General features: G+C 41.4%; 1 protein-coding gene across 6 annotated transcripts in view; it reads left to right on the top strand.

Annotated features, from left to right (window-relative positions):
• Window positions 1-22,803, top strand: part of FARP1 (FERM, ARH/RhoGEF and pleckstrin domain protein 1) — a 353,515-nt gene that overhangs the window by 733 nt on the left and 329,979 nt on the right. The window contains exon 1 of one of the 6 annotated variants that reach the window (XM_066380656.1): window positions 405-515. The exons of the other annotated variants lie outside the window; for them this stretch is intronic. The gene's annotated coding sequence lies outside the window, so the exon portion shown is untranslated. Of the gene's footprint in view, window positions 1-404; window positions 516-22,803 lie in introns of those variants that run through there. 6 annotated transcript variants of the gene reach the window in all.

The raw sequence follows: 22,803 nt of genomic DNA, 5'->3' as shown, positions 1-22,803 counted from the left end.
CCCGAAGGAGGCAGGCGGCGGGTGGGACTCGGCTTCCCAACTTAGGCGGGAGAAGTCGCCCGCCGGGCCTCGGGCAGTCCCGGCAACAATAGCAGGAGCTCGGGTCCTCCGTGCTCAGCACCGCCCTTTGCACCCTTCTTACCTCCGCGGACTCTGGGTGCCCGGCTCCGCGCGCGTCCTCTCTCGCCTCCCCCACCCCGCGGCGCCCTTCCCCCCTCTTGGTCCCATCCCACCCAGCGCCGTGACAGCGCCGGACGCTGCTTCCGGACCTCCGGCAGCAATCTCGGCCCCAGGAGCAGATTACGGGCCGGGAAGGTGGCCGCTGGCCCGGGTGCCACTGCGCTGCCCGGTGCCCGCAGCTCTCCCACGCGCGGCGCGAGGACCCCAGTGGGTGACAAAGAGGTACACACCCTCTGCCCAAGTTAGATTTTTTTTCTCTTTACCTCCTGCTTTTATGGAAATGAGAGATTTTTTTTCTTTTTTTCTTTTTAACTCAAAGGACACAGATTTTTGTGGTGAGCATTTCAAAACAACTTCTGATTGTGGTTTTACGATTTAAGTTCCGGAAACTTGAGCTGTGATCTGGCCAGACCCAGACCCTTGAGTGTGCGTGTGTGTTTTATTGAGGGGGGAAAAATGAGTTCACCATAATCATTCTGGATTTTGTTTATGGCATTTGGAGCGTAGCGGCAGTTGAGGGCTGTGCAGGGTCCCTCCAGAAGGAGAGAGGTGAGGCTCGCAGAGGAACGAGGATCCTGGTATCACATTAGCCCCTTGAGATGTGGAGAGATTGCGCCTCATCTGGAACAGTTTAGCGGTCTCAGCCTGTCTCTCCGAGCCTTTTGGTGTACTAGGGTGGCCTCTGCCTGTTTCGTTTTATCGTTGTTGTTAATGTCTTTCTTGTTAGTTTCCCAGTTTGACTTGCTCAGCCTGGCCCTCCCCTGTTTCCTCTTTCCCCCTGAGCCATGGCTATTATGGACCCCCATCACCCCCACTGAGCAGGCCGTGCCTTTACCGGGAGTAGCTTTGGGTTATGGTTAATGCGCTTTGCACGTGGTGACTTACCAAGCCCATTTCAGAATATCCTCCTGCATTGTCTTGCTTTTCTTATTCAGTCTAAGCAGGAGAGGAGGAAGAAAGGCCTTTTGGTTCCCAGAGCTTTGGGGGAGTTGCCTTAAAAATGTGTCCTCATTGCTTGGATCAAATGGGTCCTTCCAAAGTCTTCTTATCTTTGGCTTTCTTTCCTCATCCCACAGCCTTCCTGCTGGGGGTTTACCCTTAGCCTTTCCACAGGGTTGGTCTTATGGGTATGGCAGTTTGCGCTGATTCACTTCATGTGTGGGTTCAACATCCACATGGCTCACTTTATATTCCTGCAGCATTGTTCTGCAGCAAGGCACCAATATTGGAGTTACTTCAAGCACAATGAAACGTTTGTGTTTTTAGAATGTCTGGCTAATAGATCTGCTTCTGGGTAAAATAAATAGACACATAATTGGCCAGTGGCTGGCTAAATGAGTGAAGTGTTGGGGGAGGTAGTGATGCCTTTCCAGCCCAGCTCTTCCCAGAATCTCTTGTTTCGTTTATGCAGATGGGAAACTTGAAATACTTGGTGATGATGTAGGTTACAGGTTCCATAGCAAGCCCCCTGTAAGTTGGGGTGTGGTTTTTCATGTAGGAGTTCTGTCCCTGCAGTGATTCTGGAGTTAGATTTATAATTCCCCTTTCACAGTGATAGTCTCTTCCTGAAATTTATACAGGGATTTAATTCGTTGAGCCATAAAAGAATATTAATGCTACTCTATTGCCAGATTTACCACAAGGACATTTAAAAATCTCTCCTCAACAATTTTCTTCTAGTTTATGGCAGTTATTTCATAAGTGAGACTGGAAGGAACCTGGGTGAACTCTTTTTTCCTTTTGCTTTTTATGAAAGAAACTGTTCAAGGAAGTGGCTTTTTTAAAAAAGGTAAGTATTAAATAGAATATTGAAATGGTTTTTGTTTTTTTTCCAAAAAGTAGAATTCATCTAATGTTCATTGAGCATGGAAGAGTTGAACTCATTTGGAAAATGATATATATTTGTGAGGAGGTTACTTGTGATAAAATCAAAAGAGAAAACCTTTTTTCATTGTAGAGGAGATAGAGAACACTGGAGAAAAGAAAGAACCTTGTTTCTGTATGCTGACTACTCTTTAGTGAAGGTGGCATTGTGACTCTTCCAGAGGATGAGTGATGAAGAAAGTTTTATGGATTCATAGGTACCTTGCTATGTGCTTTGACAGCATGGTGTTCTGGGCTTTTGAAACAAACCCTTTGTAACTGGCCTTGCTTATTGCAGAGAACTACATAGTATTTTGAAGAATGCACTTTCCCCTCTGAAGATGCTGCAGATAAAGAGAGGGGGACGTATAGTCCCAAAATCCAGTTGCTTGTGTTCTTTCTACTTTGGGTGCACACGTATTTTAGGTGTTGCCTGGGAGGAGAGGTTGTGGACTTGCAGGTTCCTTTGGCTGTTTGTGTCTCTTCTGTTGTTTTGTGCTCTTGATTGAATGGAGGGCTTGCCAAGCCTGGGATGTGGTGGATCAGTTTCTTTCCTTGCTCTTGATTAAGAGTTTTCTGCCTTAAGAGTTTTCTGCAGCAGCCTTACTCCATCACAGCCCCTGCATCCTCTGTTTCCCCGCAGGTTACTATGTTAACCACTTCCACATGTCCAGAAAGATCAGAGCCCAATGGTTTCCATTCATTCAAATTACTTGAAATACTGATTTCGCCAGTCCTTTTATGCCAAATGTAACCTTTGTTTTTAATCAAGAAGCCCCTAGAAAATGTTTATTTCAAAGTGGGGGAACTGGCTTTTTTTAGGTTGTCCTTGTCCTGGTTTCAGTCAGTTAAAAAAATGTTTTGCCAAGTGGATACTTTGAGCAACAGTGAACAATTGATACATATTATATGGTGCTCTTAAGTTTTTGATACTTGTAAAATAAGCCAGGGAACCATCAGATACAATGTAACTAAAACTAAGTGCATGTTCAGTGTTGTTTATGAGTTCAACTCAGAACTGCAGCTCTCTTATTTTAATGTGGGGTGGAAATCATAGACAAATTGTATGATTGGCAATCAAATTAATGTGAGAATACATCATTTACACTGAGTGAATTTCATGTGTAAAATTGTCATATTTGTGTGTACATTTTCAAACAAAGAACCACAGGCCAAAGTAGATTGCCTTTAACTATTGCCATTATATCTATTACAGTAACATTCCTTTACATGTAGAGTTTTGATTTTCCATAAAGGTATACTAAAAGAGAAGATTTATAAATCCAGTATTATGATGCTTTTCATTTTTTGTTCTCATCCTATTAATTCATGATCTATTGTGTGCCTGGCACATGCCAGACTTTTGGTTAATACTTGTTGAGTGAAAAATAAAGCTAGTTTTTGATGTCCTTTCAAATTAATCTTTAAGGCTTTTAAAAAAATATTATATTTATTAATTTTAGAGAGAGAGAGGAGGGGAGGAGCAGGAAGTATCAATGTGTAGTAAGTAGCTGCTTCTCATATATGCCTTGACCAGGCAAGCCTGGGATTTGGAATCAACAACCTCAGTGTTCCAGGTTAATGCTTTATCCACTGTGCCACCACAGGTCAGGCATCCTTAAGGTTTTGTTTTTGACAGAGACAGAGAAAGGCAGAGAGAGAGACAGATAGGGATAGACAGACAGGAAGGGAGAGAGATGAGAAGCATCAATTCTTCGTTGCAGCACCTTAGTTGTTCACTGATTGCTTTCTCCTATGTGCATTGATGGTGGGGCGGGGGCTACAGCAGAGCAAGTAACCCCTTGCTCAAGCCAGCGACCTTGGGCTTCAAGCCAGTGACCTTTGGGTTCAAGCTAGCGACCATGGGGTCACATCTGTGATCCCATGCTCAAGTCAGCATCCCTGCTCTAAAGCTGGTGAACCCATGCTCAAGCTGGATGAGCCCAGGCTCAAGCTGGCAACCGCAGGGTTTTGAAACTAGGTCCTCCGTGTCCCAGTAAGACACTCTATCCACTGTGCCATCGCCTGGTCAGGCAGGCATCTTTAAGGTTTTTAAGATAACTTTTATTATTTGCACTGAAAGGTTGCTGTTTTGGGATAATATGATATTTGATTTTGTTTCTGTTTCATTCTAATTTAAAAATTTAAACTACCCTTTAAAGCTGTGTAATATTGTAAGAAGATACAGGTTTTCTGATTTTTGAAAATCAGACTATAAAAGCATTAAGAATGTAAAACATACCTGAATCATACTACCTACCACACAAACCTACCATTAACCTTTTAGTACCTGTTGTCTATCTTTCGCATTCCTTAGCCTCCCTAAAATTGTTGTTTTCTATAGTTTTTGTCAGCATAGATTTAATGTGTTCACTATACCTTCTTATACATTGAAACTTGATTCTGTGATAATTTTTCTTCTTCCTGAAAGATAAGTTTCGAAGTTCCGTGAATGAGCATCTCTTTGTGGTAACCTCAGTTTCTGTGTGCCTTTAATCTCTCTTTTCTTGAATGATAGGTTACATGGGTGTGCAGTTCTATTTTTCCCCCCCTATATTAATCAACTGTCTTTTGGTTCCATTGTTGGTGCTGCCATGTTGACTGTCAGGCTTTTATTTTTTATTTATTTATTTTAAAACAAATATCCTGTCTTTCCTTTTTGGCTGCTTTTAGGATTCTTTGGTATTCTGCAGTTTCACTATGTTCGCATTTAATTTGTTTTTTCTCCTTTATTTTTCATTCTTTTTTCCTCTCTTTCTACTCCAGCCCCTCCTCCCTCTCATCATCTTATTGTTTATTCCTTCTATTGCTCAGTAGTATTTCAATGTCTAGATATGCTACAGTTTGATTATCTGGTTGTTTCCAGTTTGGAGTATCATGAATAACGCTCTATGAACATTTGAGAACAAGTAATTTTTACTGATGGGTCTTGTAATAAGTAGATACTTAACTTTGTAAGAAATTGCCATTGTTTTTTTTCCAAAGTGTTGGTGTCATTTTACATTCCCACCAGTGATATATGAGTGATCCAGTTACTGTAATCCTCACTAACACTTGAAATTGTCAGTGTTTTTCATTTTAGCCATTCTGCTTGCTGGGTCTGTAGTAGTATCTCATTGTGGTTCAATTTTATATTATATTTCCCTGATGACTTATGATGGCTTTTCATGTGCTTGTTAACCATTTATATATCTTCCTTTGTTAGTGTCTATTAAATCTTTTGTCTTTTTTTTTTTTTTTTTTTTGCAACAGAGACAGAGAGAGAGAGACAAGAGAGGGACAGATAGGCACAGACAGATAGGAAGGGAGAGAGATGAGAAGCATCAAGTCTGTGTTGTGGCACCTTAGTTGTTCATTGATTGCTTTCTCATATGTGCCTTAACCGGGGCGTTACAGCAGATGGAGTGACCCCTTGCTTAAGCCAGCAGCCTTAGGCTCAAGCCAGTGACCATTGGGTTATGTCTAGGATCCCATGCTCAAGCCAACGACCCTGCGCTCGAGCTGGGGGACCTGCACTCAAGCTGTTGGACTGGCACTCAAGCCTGATGAGCCTGCGCTCAAGCCGGTGACCTCTGGGTTTTCAAACCTGGGTCCTCTGCGTCCTGGTCCTATGCTTTATTCACTGCTCCACCACCTGGTCAGGATCTTTTGTCTATTTATCTATCTATCTATCTATCTATCTATCTATCTATCTATCTATCTATCTATCATCTATCTATCTATCTAATCTATCTATCTAATCTATCTATCTATCTATTGATTGATTGTATTTTTTGAAGTTGGAAACAGGGAGGCAGTCAGACAGACTCCCAACTGGATCCACCCGGCATGCCCACCAGGGGGCGATGCTCTGTTGCAACCAGAGCCATTCTAGCACCTGAGGCAGAGGCCACAGAGCCATCCTCAGCGCCTGGGCCAACTTTGCTCCAGTGGAGCTTTGGCTACAGGAGGGGAAGAGAGAGACAGAGAGGAAAAAGAGGGGGAGGGGTGGAGAAGCAAATGTGCGCTTTTCCTGTGTGCCCTGGCTGGGAATCGAACCTGGGACTCCTGCACGCCAGGCCGACGCTCTACCACTGAGCCAACTGGCCAGGGCTTATTTATTTTTTAATTAATTTATTTTTTAGCTTGTGCACAACAGAGAGAGATGAGAAGCATCAACTTGTAGTTGCTGCAGTTTAGTTGTTCAATGATTGCTTCTCATATATGCCTTGATGGGCAGAGGTTCTGGTAGAGTCAGTATCCTTGAGCTCAAGCGAGTGACCTTGGGCTTCAAGCCAATGAATGACCTTAGGGCTCAGGCCTCCTCCAACCCCACACTCCAGCCAGTGAGTCTGTGCTCAAGCTGGATGAACCCACACTTAAGCTGGTGACCTTGGAGTTTTGTACCTGGGTCCTCAGCATCCCAGGTCAATGCTCTATTCACTGTGCCACCACTAGTCAGGCTTAATTGTTTTTTGTCTGTGTTGGGCAGATAAAATACATTATGCTCACTTTGTTAAAGATGGCGCTGCCCACGTAGAAGCCGTTGCCCAGGTGATGTTAATGTGTGTTGGGGGCAGGCTGTGGGCAGACAGGATCCTTGTAGCCTGGGGCTTGGTTTTAGGACTAAGCCTTTCCCACTCTTTTTGATGTGGGGTGGTGCAATCCCATCATGTCTCTGATAAGTGACTTTGTATTAGAAACTTCCCTATTTTGTATATTGGATTAAAGGTTTGGATTTCTACATTATAAAATGGGGGCAGAACGGGAGCTTGCTCTCTTGGTTCCTGAGATTAGCATTAGAGAGCAGAGAGCAGAGAGTAGAGCAGAGAGAGGCCACGTGGAGGAGGCCAGGAGAAGCAGCCAAGATGGCGGAGTGTTGAGTGAGAAGCCAGTTTGTGCAGAGTTTGTGCAGGGAGAAGGAAGGAGATGGGGCACAGAGGTGAATAAAGTCTGGTGAGCTAGAAACCTTTGATTCTAGGAAACTCAGATAAGTCAGTAGCTTTGTGAGCACTGAATGTGAGTGGGTTTTGGAGCCCAGTGTGTGTTTTTACTTGCCCGCCGGGTGCAACCTAGGATTAAAGGTGATGGCCCATCAGTTTTTGGCTCCGTTGTTTCTTTATCGACTGTCCGAATCCAATGCAAACCTGATTGTTTTATATAGCTTTTGAGTATAATTGACTATGTTAAATTGTATATAATATCATCTTATTTTATAGTTGTAGGAGTTTTTTTAATATATTCTGGGTACAGTTCTTTGTTGATCTATGAATTGTGAATATATTCACCTAGTCTACTTTTTTCACCTTTTCATTTTTTAATGGTAGCTTTTGGAGGCAAAAGTTACTAGGAAAACATTGTACACGCTCTAATTATTGAACTTCTTAAAGTTTAGGGAATTTACTCAACTTTGAAAAAATAACAGTTTTGCAAGTAAGGCATAGACTAGTACTGGTCAGTTCAAGAGGTCAGACTGTGAGAGTGATGGAGCAGTTTTGTTCTTTCCTAAGGAAAACTGGGTTAAAAAGACATAAAAATGAAAAAGAAAAACTTGCTTATTTTGCAAGTTTGGGGAAAATAGGCATTTAAAATTATGATCAAATAAATAGATTTCTAAAATTTAAAATGGAATCGTTTATTCTTTAGCACTTAGAAAGACGATGGCAAAGAAATGTTTTTGAAATCAATTAAAAAATGAGGCCCTCGGTAAAAACAAAATTTTACATTCTAAAAAAGAGGTCAGTGTCACACATGTAGGTGGAAAAAGCTTTATATTTTATAGTTTCTTAATTTTGGCAGGAATTCTTATTATCTGTGTGTTCTCATTTTCTGAACCAAAAAACAACCATTGTTAGGTCAGAAGATATGTTTTCTTAATTTTTGTCTCTTTTACCCATAGAAAGAAAATAAATATTGATTTTAATGAAAGCATGTGTTGTGAAAACCCGATGCCATTTCAGAATATAGACATTAAAGGATGGTGTGAAAGGTAGTAAGCGTGGGGAGTGTAGGCATTGAAACCAGACAGATCTGCCCTCTGCATCCTCAATCTTTGGGATGTTTGGGCAGGTGATTGGTGCTCTTTCCCTAAGACCTCAAGGGAACCTTTAAGAGTGCATGTATCTGCTTGACCGGGCAGTGGATAGAGCATCGGCCTGGGACCCAGGTTCAAAACCCCAAAGTTGCTGGCTTGAGCACAGGCTCATCTGGCTTGAGCGTGGAGTCACCTGCTTGAGCATGGGATCGTAGACATGACATCATGGTCGCTGGCTTGAAGCCCAAGGTTCCTGGCTTGAGCCCAAGGTCACTGGCTCAGATGGAGCTCCCTAGTCAAGGCACATATAAGAAAGCAATCAATGAACAACTAAAGTGCTGCAGTGAAGAATTGATACTTCTTATCTCTCTCCCTTCATGTGTGTCTGTTCCTCTGTCTCTCTGTCTCATTGTCTCTCTCACTTTAAAAAAGGAAAGAGTGCATATGTCTTTGAGTGCTGTTAGAGTGTCTGAATAGTAACAGTTTAAGACATCAGCCATTTATTTGCCTCAAATAATAAGGAGAAGGGGCTCCCAGTTGGGTGTCACAGCTCACAGCATCATCAAGGACCTAGATTCTGTCTCTCTTTTCACCCTGCAATTCCCAGCATATTGCTCTTTATACTGGGGGTTGTTGTCTCGTGGTTAATAAGACTACTGCAGCCTAATAAGCTATTATGGCTAATAGCTGCTGTAGCTCCAGGATTTAGACTCTCACACATTTGGTATTGTTGAGTCAGTCATGGCATGGGCTTCTTCAAGCTCCTTTTGTCATTAAGGAAAATACTTCCCAGAAGTCTCCAGCATTGGGAGGTCTTTGGAGGACGTTCTGGGGAATGTTTCCACTCTTAGAAAGGATCTAGAGGGGATGCGGTACCTGGAATCATGGTAGCCATGCTGTGACGAACCAAGAGAAGGATGAAGCTGAAAGATGGAACCAGAATCTCTGTGGGCGTCATTGACACTGATCTTCCAGCAGCTGGAGCTTAGTATACTAAAGAAAAGTAAATTTTGTATACTAAATAATACAACTGTAGGCTTAGTGTACTAAACAATAAATTTATTGACTTTCCAACTCTGTCATTGCCATCCCAAGCATCCTGATGGATACGTTTATTGGAAGATTTCCATTTTTCATCTGCCAATTTAACATTACCTATGAGAAAAGGGGTTTCTACCAGCTAATTATGTGGGGCGTCACTTAGTGATCATATAAAACACTGTGACAGGTGAACTATGTTTAAGGCCTTTAGGTGGTTGATGATGGGTGCTAGCGACACAACTAAGTTGATGTGAATTTTGCCTCTCCTTTGAAGGTGGCCATGCAGAGTCTGCTTGGAACTAACCATTTGGTGGTTTGGATTACAGGACCTACTTGAGAGTAGTATTTCATTTCTTTGAAGGAAAAATGATAGCAGTGCTTGCCATTTCTGTCAACTTCGAATGGCATTTATCTGCACATTTAATAATCTTAGGAGATCTGGGAAACATTATTAATCAAGGACTGATGTCTTCCTTCACAGTCCGACCCGAGCTCTTGGTTCTCTGGCATCAGATCTAATCCGGTGCCAATGTTACTAGAGGAGTGAGCTGCATGGAAATGTTAGGATTTGAGTAAACCAGAGATTTGCCAAATTAAAAAATTAAGCACAGGGCATGTCCTGTGGTGGCGCAGGGCATGTCCTGTGTCGACCTGGAATGCTGAGGTTGTTGGTTCAAAACCCCAGGCTTGCCTGGTCAAGGCACATATGGGAATTGATGCTTCCTGCTCCTCCCTCACCTTCTCTCTCCCTCCCCCTCTTCTCCTTCTCTTTCTCTTCACTAAAATAAATAAATAAACATTTAAATTTAAAAAAATTAGGCACAGATAATTATCACTCTGAAAGATAAGTTAAATGATTTAATAATAACCTTAATATTAATCCAAGCAAATAAACAGAGCATAAAAGAGCCAGGTGAACAAAATGTAGAGTATGAAGCAATAATATTCTTTTTTATTTTTGTTTAATTGATACAAATATTAAAAATAAATCTAAGTGTTCTGCCCACAACCCTTTCTATCATGATGGCCAACTGATCAGTCTCATTTGCATATTCACTGCTGCTTGATTTTACTTTAGGTGTAAGGGTCTATCAAGTCAGCAGGCATTTATTGAACATCTGTGTTGAATATACTACTAACCAGTGGTGCCACAAAAATAGGGCTCAATCCCTGTGCTCAGAGTGTAGCATCCAGGTTAGATAGGAGAAGCATTTAGATAATTATCATAAAAAGTAGAATATGATGAAAGCTTTGCAAAAGTTAATAGTAATAGTGGAAGTCTTTAGGATAGTAAGGCATTGGAGTCTGGTCAGAAGATGTAGCATTTGAGTTGAGCTTTGAATAAAGAGGGATGTTTTTGTTTGCTTGTTTATTTTAGTTTGTAGTGTGTTCATTGTAATAGGATTTGAAAAGTATTAACACATACAGCAAAGTAAAAATCCCTTGGAATTCTGCCATTCAAGAATTATAAAAATTAAAATTTGGTTTATTTCCATGTGACTTTGGCATATTTCTTTTTCTAGTATGTGTTCCTATATATACAAATACACATTTTTTTAAGAATTGGAAGGATGGTGTATGCATATTGAGAAGCCACTTTTCCCCTTAACATTAATGAAGCTGGAAACAGGGAGAGACAGTCAGACAGACTCCCGTATGCACCTGACTGGGGCATGCCCACCAGGGGGCGATGCTCTGCCCCTCCGGGGCGTCGCTCTGTTGTGACCAGAGCCACTCTAGCGCCTGGGGCAGAGGCCAAGGAGCCATCCCCAGCGCCCGGGCCATCTTTGCTCCAGTGGAGCCTTGCTGCGGGAGGGGAAGAGAGAGACAGAGAGGAAGGAGAGGGGGAGGGGTGGAGAAGCAAATGGGCGCTTCTCCTGTGTGCCCTGGTCGGGAATCGAACCCAGGACTTCTGCATGCCAGGCCGACGCTCTACCACTGAGCCAACCGCTCTACCACTGAGCCAACCGGCCAGGGCTGAAATGAAATGTTTAATGACTATGTTTATCTATTTTATTCTTCTACTGTATGAATTTAACATTGCCCTTTACCAGTCTTTTTTTTTTTTTTTTTGCTTGCAGTATTTTGCTGCAGTGACCATCTGTACATTATCTGTGGAAGGAGGATTTCTAGGTCTCTTTTCTGGGATGGAAGCCCCGCTCGAGCCATAGGAAGCAGAATAGGAGACTTTTCTAAGCTCTCAATTTCTACCCCAGAATGGCACAGCTAGATCTGGTCTCAGGCGTTTCCCTCATAGCGGCCAGTCTCTGCCAGGTGAAGCTGCGCATAAGCTTCATTTTTCTGGTTATTTTCTCCACTAGCATTTTGGGCAGGACAGCTTGATGGTGGGTGGGTGGGGGCAGCGGGGGGGGGGGCAGGGGGTTTCTTGCACATCGCAGGAAGTATAGTCTGCACTGCTCTTTTCTTAAAATTCAAGCAGTCCCCCAGGCATCCTGCTGATCACACCTCCACACGTTTTTCAGTTCCCTTGAAAGAGGCGTTCATGCCACTCCAGCTATGACAGAAAATCACCTAGTAGAGTTTGAATCTCCTATCCTCACCTGCCAGGGAAGGGCTCCTGTTTAGACCAGATGAAGGACCACTGTCTCAGTGGGGTGAATGTATGGTGGTGTATGGGATAGGCGAGGATGATATTGTGCCCAGAGAACGATAGCGTTTCCACATGTATAGGATTGATATCCTTTCCTGGGGGGGGGGGGGTGCAGCAGGAAAGACAAAGGCAGAAATATAAAGGAAAGGTCTCTGCCCCACCACCTCTTAGGGCCATGCTAGAGCTCAGCAAGTTCATGATCACATCAATGTAGATGTCTGTGCACCAACAACAGTGGTTCTAACCTAATGATCTCCTGTGACGGGTGTCATAAGTAAATTTGTCACTCATTAAACATTATCCCCATAACAACATTCCTCTCACTTGTATTCCAGTAACGCTTTCCAGAGTGGGAAGAGGGGTAGAGTGAGAGCTTGCGCAGTGTGAGCAAGGCATAACCAGCCTGTGTTCGAGGTTGAGAAAGGTGGAAAGGAGGGCAGAGGCCCACCAGGTAGGCTGGAATGGGAGGTGTGCACTCTGCTTTATTTTCTTCTAATTTATAAGGAATTTTAACCTGCACTCTTTTCTCTGTTGTTGGGCAGAAGTACTTAGCAAGCAAAGTTATTAATTGCTAACCAATCCTCAGCAAACAAGGACTTTTGGTGGCAATTTAATATGTTGAGAGGGAAGATACCGTATTTGTGACATATCAAAGTCTTGCTCATTTCTCAAAGCCCTAATTAAAGCAGTGTCAATTTCTGAATTCCTGTGGCACACCTTTGAGGGAGTACGACAGTGAGGCCCGTGGGCACAACTGGCTTCAGATTTACAACATTCTGCGTGGTTTGTTACTCCCTGATGTGTGAATTTTGCATTTTGCACCAGAGTTAGTTCCTGAAGGTCAGGGATCATGTCTCTAACTTCTGTTACTGTATCTTCCAGATACTTAAAAAGAGTCTTTCTTTGATGGGTGAATGAAAGACTTATCATAGGATCATAGGCAGCTGGAAAATTAGAGCTCATTAAATTCTAAATGTTTTCACAAGTTAGAAGGTATAAAACTGATCTTACTGTAACAAAGACCTATTGAGCACCTTTCATACGGTGGGCACTATTCTGGCATCAGTGAACAAAACAGGCCAAAAAAAAAAAAATCCTTGTCTTTTATATCTATTTCTGTGTCTGTCTCTATGTGTGTCTGTATATTTCTTTTGCCCAAATTGAGATGTTTTTGATACTGAACAGAGGCACTAACATGCATTTCAGGACAAGAGATGTCTAAATGGATGGTCACCCTAATACTTACAGAGTGCTCTAAAAATGAGGGGGGCCTGATTTTCCCCAGAGGCCATCATACAGATTCCTTTGGGACAGCCTGAGATAGAGGTCATCTCCTGTGACTTCAGGGATCCACCCCATCATTCACTCACCCAGCAAATATTTATTGAGAACCTGTGCAGGTCTATCTATGTTCCCCTAAAAGATTTTTGTGCTCCCAGGCAAGACTATCTGCAGCTGTAGGGGGAAATTATGAATGGCGACTGCCTGGAAGAAGGTGGACTCCTGAGATACAAACCACAGATTCTGAATAACTTGCTTGTAAAAGACCTGTGATAAGCATTTTTTAAAGATTTGGATATCCAGAAGGCTGTAGGCCTCAAAGGTAATTTAACAAAGAGATCTATTTCTTCTTAAGGGAAAAAGGACTTGTAATTGCTTCATAAGGAAAGGATAGGTATATTCATTTAAAAAAATTAATAGAGAGTAAAAGTGGTCTTTTTTGTGTTTACAGTTCTGTGAGTTTCTCAACATGTACCTATTTGTGAGACCAACACCACCATCAGAAATAGAACATTTTGACCAGCTCAGAAAATTCCCATGTGTTTTCCCTTTGTGTTGCCCTCTCCTCCCTCCCACCACCCATATTAACCACTGATCTGTGCTCTGGTACTATTGTTTGGTCTTTTCCAGATGGAAAAGCAGAGTCTGACCAGGCAGTGGTGCAGTGGATAGAGTGTCGGACTGGGACGTGGAGGACCCAGGTTCGAGACCCTGAGGTTGCCAGCTTGAGCGCGGGCTTATTGGGTTTGAGCAAGGCTCACCAATTTGAGCCCAAGGTCACTGGCTCGAGCAAGGGGTCGCTCAGTCTGCTATAGCCGCCCCCCCCCGCCCCCGTCAAGGCACATATGAGAAAGCAGTCAATGAACAACTAAGGAATCGCAACGAAGAATTGATGTTTCTCATCTCTCTCCCTTACTGTCTGCCTGTCCCTATCTGTCCCTTTCTCGACTTTCTCTGCCTCTGCCACAAAATAAAATAATAATAATAATAAATAGAATCGCAGAATATAACCTTTTAAGACTGGTTTCTTTCACTCAGTGTACTATCTTTGAGTTTCTTCCATGCTTTTTTTAAATTAATTTTAATGGGGTGACATTGGTAAATCAGGGTTCATATATTCAGAAAAACCATCTGTAGGTTATTTTGACATTTGATTATGCTGCATTCCCATTGCCCAAAGTCCAATTGTCTTCTGTCACCTTCTGATTTTCTTCGCACCCTTCCCCTCCCCTAACCCGCTCCCTCTCCTCCCCCCACCCTGTACCCCCACACTCTTGTCCATGTATCTGAGTCTCATTTTTATGTCCCACCTATGTATGGAATCATATAGTTCTTAGTTTTTTCTGATTTACTTATTTCGCTCAGTATAATGTTATCAAGTTCCCTCCATGTTGTTGTAAATGATCCGATGTCATCATTTCTTATGGCTGAGTAGTATTCCATAGTATATATATACCAAAGCTTTTTAATCCACTCGTCCACTGACGGACACTTGGGCTGTTTCCAGATCTTCGCTATTGTGAACAATGCTGTCATAAACATGGGGGTGCATTTCTTCTTTTCAAACAGTGCTATGGTGTCCTTGGGGTATATTCCTAACTGTGGTATAGCTGGGTCAAAAGGCAGTTTGATTTTTAATTTCTTGAGGAATCTCCATACTATTTTCCACAGTGGCTGCACCAGTCTGCATTCCCACCAGCAGTGCAGGAGGGTTCCCTTTTCTCCACATCCTCGCCAGCACTTATTCTGTGTTGTTTTGTTGATGAGCACCATTCTGACTGGTGTGAGGTGATATCTCATTGTGGTTTTAATTTGCATTTCTCTAATGATTAGTGATGTTGAGCATTTTTTCATATGCCTATTGGCCATCTGTATGTCTTCTTTGGAGAAGTGTCTATTCATTTCTTTTGCCCATTTTTGGATTGGATTGTTTGTCTTCCTGGTATTAAGTTTTACAAGTTCTTTATAAATTTTGGTTATTAACCCCTTATCAGACGTACTGTCAAATATGTTCTCCCATGGTGTAGTTTGTCTTTTTATTCTGTTCTTATTATCTTTAGCTGTGCAGAAGCTTTTTAGTTTGATACAGCCCCATTTGTTTATCCTGTCTTTTATTTCACTTGCCTGTGGAGACAAATTGGCAAATATATTGCTGTGAGAGATGTCAGAGAGCTTACTGCCTATGTTTTCTTCTAAGATGCTTATGGTTTCACGGCCTACATTTAAGTCTTTTATCCATTTTGAGTTTATGTTTATGAGTTGTGTAAGTTGGTGGTCTAGTTTAATTTTTTTGCAGGTAGCTGTCCAATTTCCCCAACACCATTTGTTGAAGAGGCTGTCTTTACTCCAATGTATGCTCTTACCTCCTTTGTCAAATATCAGTTGTCCATAAAAGTGTGGGTTTATTTCTGGGTTATCAGTTCTGTTCCATTGATCTATATGCCTGTTCTTATGCCAGTACCAGGCTGTTTTGAGTAAAATGGCCTTATAATATAACTTGATATCCGGAAGTGTGATTACCTCTTACTTTATTCTTCCTTTTCAAAATTGCTGAGGCTATTCGTGATCTCTTTTGGTTCTATATTAGTTTTTGGAATATGTGTTCTATATCTTTGAAGTAAGTCATTGGTATTTTAATTGGTATTGCATTGAATTTATAAATTGCTTTGGGTAATATAGACATTTTAATGATGTTTATTCTTCCTAACCATGAGCACGGTATATACTTCCACTTGTTTGTATCTTTCCTGATTTCTTTTTATCAATGTTTTATAATTTTTCCGAGTACAAGTCTTTAATCTCTCTGGTTAAATTTATTCCTAGGTACTTTATTTTTTTGGTTGCAATGGTAAAGGGGATTGATTCCTTAATTTCTCTTTCTGACTGTTCATTGTTGGTGTATAAAAATACCTCTGATTCCTGAGTATTAATTTTATATCCTGCCACCTTGCTGAATTCATTTATCAGGTCCAGTAGTTTTTTGACTGCAACTTTAGGGTTTTCCATATACAATATCATATCATCTGTAAATAATGATAGTTTTACTTCTTCTTTTCCAATTTGGATGCCTTTTATTTCTTTTTCTTGTCTGATTGCTGTGGCTAGGACTTCCGGAACTATGTTGAATAAGAGTGGTGAAAGGGGGCACCCCTGCCTTGTTCCTGATCTTAAGGGGATTGCTTTTAAATTTTGCCCATTGAGTATGATGTTGGCTGTGGGTTTGTCATAGATGGCCTTTATCATGTTGAGGTATGTTCCCTGTATTTCCATTTTGCTGAGAGTTTTGATCATGAATGGGTGCTGGATTTTATCAAATGCTTTTTCTACATCTATTGAAATTATCATGTGGTTTACTCCTTCCTTTTGTTTATGTGATGAATCACATTGATTGATTTGGGAATATTGTACCAGCCTTGCCTCCCAAGAATAAATCCCATTTGATCATGGTGTATGATTTTTTTCATATATTGCTGGATCCGGTTTGCTAATATTTTGTTGAGGATTTTAGCATCTAAATTCATCAGGGATATTGGCCTATAATTTTCTTTCTTTGTGTTGTCTTTGCCTGGTTTTGGAATCAGAATTATGCTCGCCTCATAAAAGGAGCTTGGAAGTCTTCCTTCCTCTTGAATTTTTTGAAATAGCTTGAGAAGGATAGGAGTTAGTTCTTCTTTGAATATTTGGTAGAATTCCGTTGTGAAGCCATCGGGCCCCGGACTTTTCTTTTTTGGGAGTTTTTTGATAACTGTTTCAATCTCATTTGTTGTAATTGGTCTGTTTAGGTTTTCTGATTCTTCCAGATTGATTTTTGGAAAATTATATGTTTCAAGGAATTTGTCCATTTCATCTAGGTTGTCTAGTTTTTTGGCATACAGTTCTTCATAGTATTTTCTTACAATCCTTTGTATTTCTGTTGTGTCAGTTGTTATTTCTCCACTCTTGTTTCTAATTTTATTTAATTGAGTCCTCTCTTTTTTTCTTGGTGAGTCTGGTTAAAGGTTCATCGATCTTGTTTACCTTTTCAAAGAACCAGCTCCTGGTTTCATTGATCCTCTGTATTGTTTCTTTAGCCTCTATGTCATTTATTTCTACTCTGATCTTTATTATTTCCTTCCTTCTACTAGATCTGGGCTTTACTTTCTGTTCTTTTTCTAGTTCTTTTAGGTGTAGGGTCAAATTGTTTATTTGAGCTTTTTCTAGCTTCTTGAGGTATGCCTGTAATGCTATGAACTTCCCTCTCAGGACTGCTTTTGCTGTGTCCCATAAATTTTGAGTTGATGTATGCTCATTATCGTTCATTTCTAGAAATTTTTTAACTTCTTCTTTGATCTCATTGTTTACCCATTTGTTATTTAATAACATGCTATTTAGTTTCCAAGTGTTTGAGTATTTTTCAGTTTTTCTGTTGTAGTTGATTTCTAGTTTCATTCCATTGTGATCGGAGAAAAGGCTCAATATGAATTCAGTCTTCTTAAATTTGTTGAGACCGCAACGAAGAATTGATGTTTCTCATCTCTCTCCCTTACTGTCTTCCTGTTCCTATCTGTCCCTTTCTCTGACTTTCTCTGCCTCTGCTCCCCCCCCAAAATAAATAAATAATAAATAGAATCGCAGAATATAACCTTTTAAGACTAGTTTCTTTCACTCAATGTACTATCTTTGAGTTTCTTCTATGCTTTTACTGTGGAATGATATTCCATCATGTGGACATACCACAGTTTGTTTAATCATTCATGTCCTTTTTTTTAGTTAAGGGGAGTGAAAGAGACACAGACAGATAGACAACAGGGACAGAGAGGAAGGTAGAAAGATGAGAATCCTCAACTCGTAGTTGCAGCACTTTAGTTGTTCATTGATTGCATTCTCCTATGTGCCTTGACCGGGGGGGGGGGGGGGGTCTCCAGCTGAGCCAGTGACCTTTTGCTTAAGCCAGCAACCTTTGGGTTCAAGCTAGCGATCTTGAGCTTCAAGCCAGTGACCTTTGGTCTTAAGCTAGTGACCATGGGGTCATGTATGTGATCCCATGCTCAAGCTGAATGAGCCTGCGCTCAAGCTGGCGACCATGTTTTTTTGAACCTGCATCCTCCTCACCCTAGGCCAGGAGTTGGAAACCTATGGCTCGCGAGCCTGATATGGCTCTTTTGATGCATAGGCTGCATCTGGCTTGCAGACACATTTTTAATAAAAAAAAAACATTAAAAATATAAAACATTCTCATGTATTACAATTCATTCATTTCCTACCGCTCATGTTCATAGTTGCGGGTGGCTGGAGCCAATCACAGCTGTCCTCTGAGACAATACCAAATTTTTATTGGATAATGTGTAACGTACACGGATCGTTGTATGGCTCTCATGGAATTACATTTTAAAATATGTGGCGTCCATGGCTCTCTCAGCCAAAAAGTTACCCAACTCCTGTCCTAGGCCAACGCACTATTCACTGTGCCACTGCCTGGTCTGGCACATGTCCTTTTTTTGAAGGGCATTTGGGTTGTTTCCAGTTTGGGGCAGTTATGAATAGAATGGCTATATATTTACTACAGGTACAGTTACTATAAACTTTCATGCAGAGGTTTCAGTGTGGACATGTAATACCTGCAGAACCAGCTCAAACTGGTCTTACTGTTTCTTTTTTTTCTAAGATTTTATTTGTTCATTTTAGAGAGAAGAGGGAGAGAGAGAGAGAGAGAGAGAGAGAAAAGGGAGGGGGAGGAGGAGCAGGAAGCATCAACTCCCATATGTGCCTTAACCAGGCAGGTCCAGGGTTTCAAACTGGTGTACTCAGCGTTCCAGGTTGATGCTTTATCCACTGTACCACCACAGGTCAGGCCTGTTTCTTTTTTCCTTTAAATAATTTTTTAATGTTTTCAATTACAGTTGGCATACAATATAATATTGGTTTCAGGTATACAGCATAGTGATTACACATTTATATAGCTTGCGAAGTGATCACCCCAGTAAGTTTACCCATTTGACACCATACATAGTTATTACACTAGTATTGACTATATTCCCTACGCTGTACTTTATATCCTGTGACTGTTTTTATAACTGGCAATTTGCACTTCTTAATCCTTTCCCCCTTTTCACCATGGCCCCATCCTGTTTCTAACAAGACCTGGAACTACTGTTTATGAGTAACACTTGAGAACCCTTAACTGCTCCTCTGGACGGGACCAGAGGACCCGGGCGTGACCTGAACCCGGATGCCAAACCCTCGCAGAATCGAAGGGTCCATTGGCCAGGAAAATCCAGTGCTGAAAACTTTTAAATCCTTCTGAATCTTGGAATTGAGTAGACAGATCTGAGCCTTGCTTCCTGTCTCTATGCCAGTGGCTCACAGATAAAAGTATTTTCTTCCCACTCAAAAGCCGATGTCATAGTATTGGCTTCTGTGCGCCTGAGGCTGTGAGCCCTTGCTTGGTAACAGACCTAGTTTCGTCATGGGCAGGTACCCAGAAGTAGAATCCTCGCAAGCAGTTGATATTGTCAATAACTTTTATCCTAGATACATAGATACACAGTGATTTCTCAGCATGGTTATGTTTATTCATTCATTCATCTATTTATTTTTTAAATTAATTTTAATGGGGTGACATTAATCAATCAGGGTACATAGGTTCAGAGAAAACATCTCCAGGTTATTTTGACATTTGATTATGTATTCATTTATTTTTAAAAACAAAACATGCAATGAAAACATCTCTATAAGGAGCTTAACCAGACATGTCTAAAGAGGTTTATACCGAACTCTTTTAGCTCCCTGTTTTTTGAAGCAGTAGATCAAAAAGAATGGTTGTGTATATAAAACCTGAGGCCTAGACATAACAAGGCCAGCAAGAAATAGATGTGAATATTAATAAGATGTCAGTCCTCGAGAGGCTCATCTCAGAGACCAGGTAGGGTCGATAGGTTTGAGTTCAGTAACTATTTTGTTAATTCTCTATATGAATGTACAGTGGTAATCATTAAAAGATAAGATTACAGAAGCAACTAAAAGGCAGTGTCGATATGTAGAAAAGAACACAGGCCTTCAGGGCATGTATTACATATCTGTTTCTGCATGACAAATTACTCCCAAATTTGGTGACTTAACACAGTAAGTATTTCTTGTCTTTCACGTCTGTGGGTCAGGACTTTGGGAGTGGCTTAGATGGGCAGTACTGGCTGGGATGTTTGCAGTAAGGATGTCAGCTGGGGCCAGAAGATCTGCTTCCTAGGATCCTCATTGGCTCCTTGGGCAGGATCTTGAGTGGCCTCATGGCATGGCAACTATTTTTACCCAGAAGGAAGGTTTGTGAAGAGGCCAAGAAACTGTCATGACTTTTAGGACCTAGCTTGGAAGTCATACACTGTCATTTCCATGGTATTCTTGGTCAAACAAGCCAGCTGTGATTTGGGGGAGGGGACTGCACCAAGGTGTGGATGCCCGGAAGCAAGGCTCTCTGGAGGTCACCTTGGAAGCTGGCTACCATAGGACCTGAGGGACCAGTGTTCAAATCTCAGCTTTGCCATTCAACAGTTGCTTGTTCTAGTGCAGTGTTTTTCAACCATTTTACACTTGGGGACCAGTGAAAATAGAGCTATTTTGGGGACCACTAAGGCAGAAATCACCTTGAGCAGAAGGGAATTCTATAAGATCATTGGGTCTATAATCTTCATACAACATCAGGGAGATTAACTCTTTCATGGACCAGCACGATATTTCTGGAGGACAGGTTTGTGGTCTGGTGGTTGAAAAACACTGGTCTAGAGCAAGTCATTTCATTTCTAAGTCCCATTTCCTCTCATATTTAAAAAATGGAGATAATAATATTTACCGAATAATACCTGTGGAGATACAAATCAAGTATGGATTCTAAATAACTTGTTTGTAAAGTCTTGGTGACCACTGTTTTTTAAGATTTGGAATTTGAGGAGTTTAAAATTTCTTTCAGGAATTGAAGCTAATGTATAAAAAGAGACTCTCTGGTACTTTATTAAAAGCTCAGGATGTGGTAGGTGGTATTTGTATATATTATATTAAGCCATGAATTTATGAATTTTAACTGTGCAGAACATATTAACAAAGATAAACACAGTAAGTAATAACATTTTTTTTTTTTTTTTACTAAAGGTGTTGGTCACAGCTTCTTTCACTTAGATTTTATATATGTTTAAATTTTTTTTTTCCCTTTCCTGAAAGGAGAAATCCATCCAATCATTGTAAATTAGCAAAGACCAAATCCTTCAATTAATACTGTTCTCGGGTCTTTATTTTTAATTATACCATCCAAATAAGATATGTGTTATGTGAAGTCTGCTGTATTGTGCTGGAAGGACTGGGAGAGACATTACTAATGAGTTTAGGGATGTAATTTTAAAATACATAAATCAGCACCCTTTGCCTTGAGTGGAACAGTCTAAAAAGCTTTCCTTTTTGAAGTGATGGTGCTGTGGGATAATGTAACTCGACCTGTGAGGCTGTAACTAAAAAGAAGGGTGGCTGAAAGGGATCCAGTGTCTTTGCCTCATTTTCTTTTCGCACCTCCTTTATTCCAACCTTCCCCTCCATGACCTGCCCCCAATCCCACGCTGATGTAGGTGATGTTCTTAGAACAAGTGACAAGAGACCTCCTTTCTCACATCCTCTCGTCCCTACACCTGCTGTGTCCTCTGCTTGGAATGCAGGGCTTTCTGCCCAGTTCTCATCTCTGATGTCCACCCAGTCCCTGCCCACCGCCTTCCAGAAGCCTCTCCTAAGGCTAAGGCCTGTCCCTGGTGCTAACTTAGACCCTCTGTGTTTCTACCAATGTGTTCTCTCTTTCTCGCTCATTTTATTTATTTGAGCACTTCTGAGTCCCAGGCTGTGTTCTAGCTATTTTAGGTGTACAAACTCATTTATTTACCCCAATGATCCTAATTTTTTTTTTAAGATTTTATTTATTCATTTTAGAGAGAGGGGACAGAGAGAGAAGCTGAGAGAGAGAAGGGGAGAGGAGCAGGAAGCATCAACTCCCATACATGCCTTGACCAGGCAAGCCCGGGGTTTTGAACCAGCAACCTCAGCATTCCAGGTCAACGCTTTTACCCATTGCGCCACCGCAGGTCAGGCGATCCTGATTTTTTAAATTTTATTTTAGCTAGAGAGAGACAGGAAGGGAGAGAGACGAGAAACACCAATGTGTAGTTGTGGCACTTTAGTTGTTCATTGATTGCTTTCTCATATGTACCTTGACTGGGGGGGGGGCTATAGCTGAGCCAGTGACCCCTTGCTCAAACCAGTGACCTTGAGCTTTAAGCCAGTGAGCCCATGCTTCAGCTGGTGAGCCCACCCTTAAGCCGGCGACCTCGGTGGTTTGAACCTGGTTGTCAGTGTCCCAGGTCGCCGCTCCATCCACTGCACCACCACCTACCTGGTCTGGCAACCAGCCATCCTGAATTTTATCTACATTTTATATTGGAGAAAACTGAGGCACAGAGGTTACATGACTTGACAGAGGGCATACAGTTTATAATTGGTAGAGCCAGGAAAGAAGCTCATGAAGTCTTCCCCCACTTATGGAGAGGAAATTCTACTAAAGTATTTTATGCCTCTGCATTTCCAGTGCCTGGCAAAGCACCCTGGATGGAGTAGGTGCTCAATAAATACTTGCTGAGGCTTAACTCTATTAAAAGGTACACTTTGTCACAAATCATTTCTTTACATTTCTTTGTAAAATGTGGTATCTCCTTGGCCTTCTGTAGGATGATGAAGGTTTGAGACTTCTTCTAAATGCTATTTGTTGAACTTCTTATCCAAGGTCACCTACCTCTTCTTTTTTTATTATACT

The sequence above is a fragment of the Saccopteryx leptura genome, chromosome 4 (assembly GCF_036850995.1).
Source record: "Saccopteryx leptura isolate mSacLep1 chromosome 4, mSacLep1_pri_phased_curated, whole genome shotgun sequence".
Classification (NCBI taxonomy): domain Eukaryota; kingdom Metazoa; phylum Chordata; class Mammalia; order Chiroptera; family Emballonuridae; genus Saccopteryx; species Saccopteryx leptura.
Note: the sequence above shows the minus strand (reverse complement) of the source record. Positions and strands in the feature narration are given on the sequence as shown.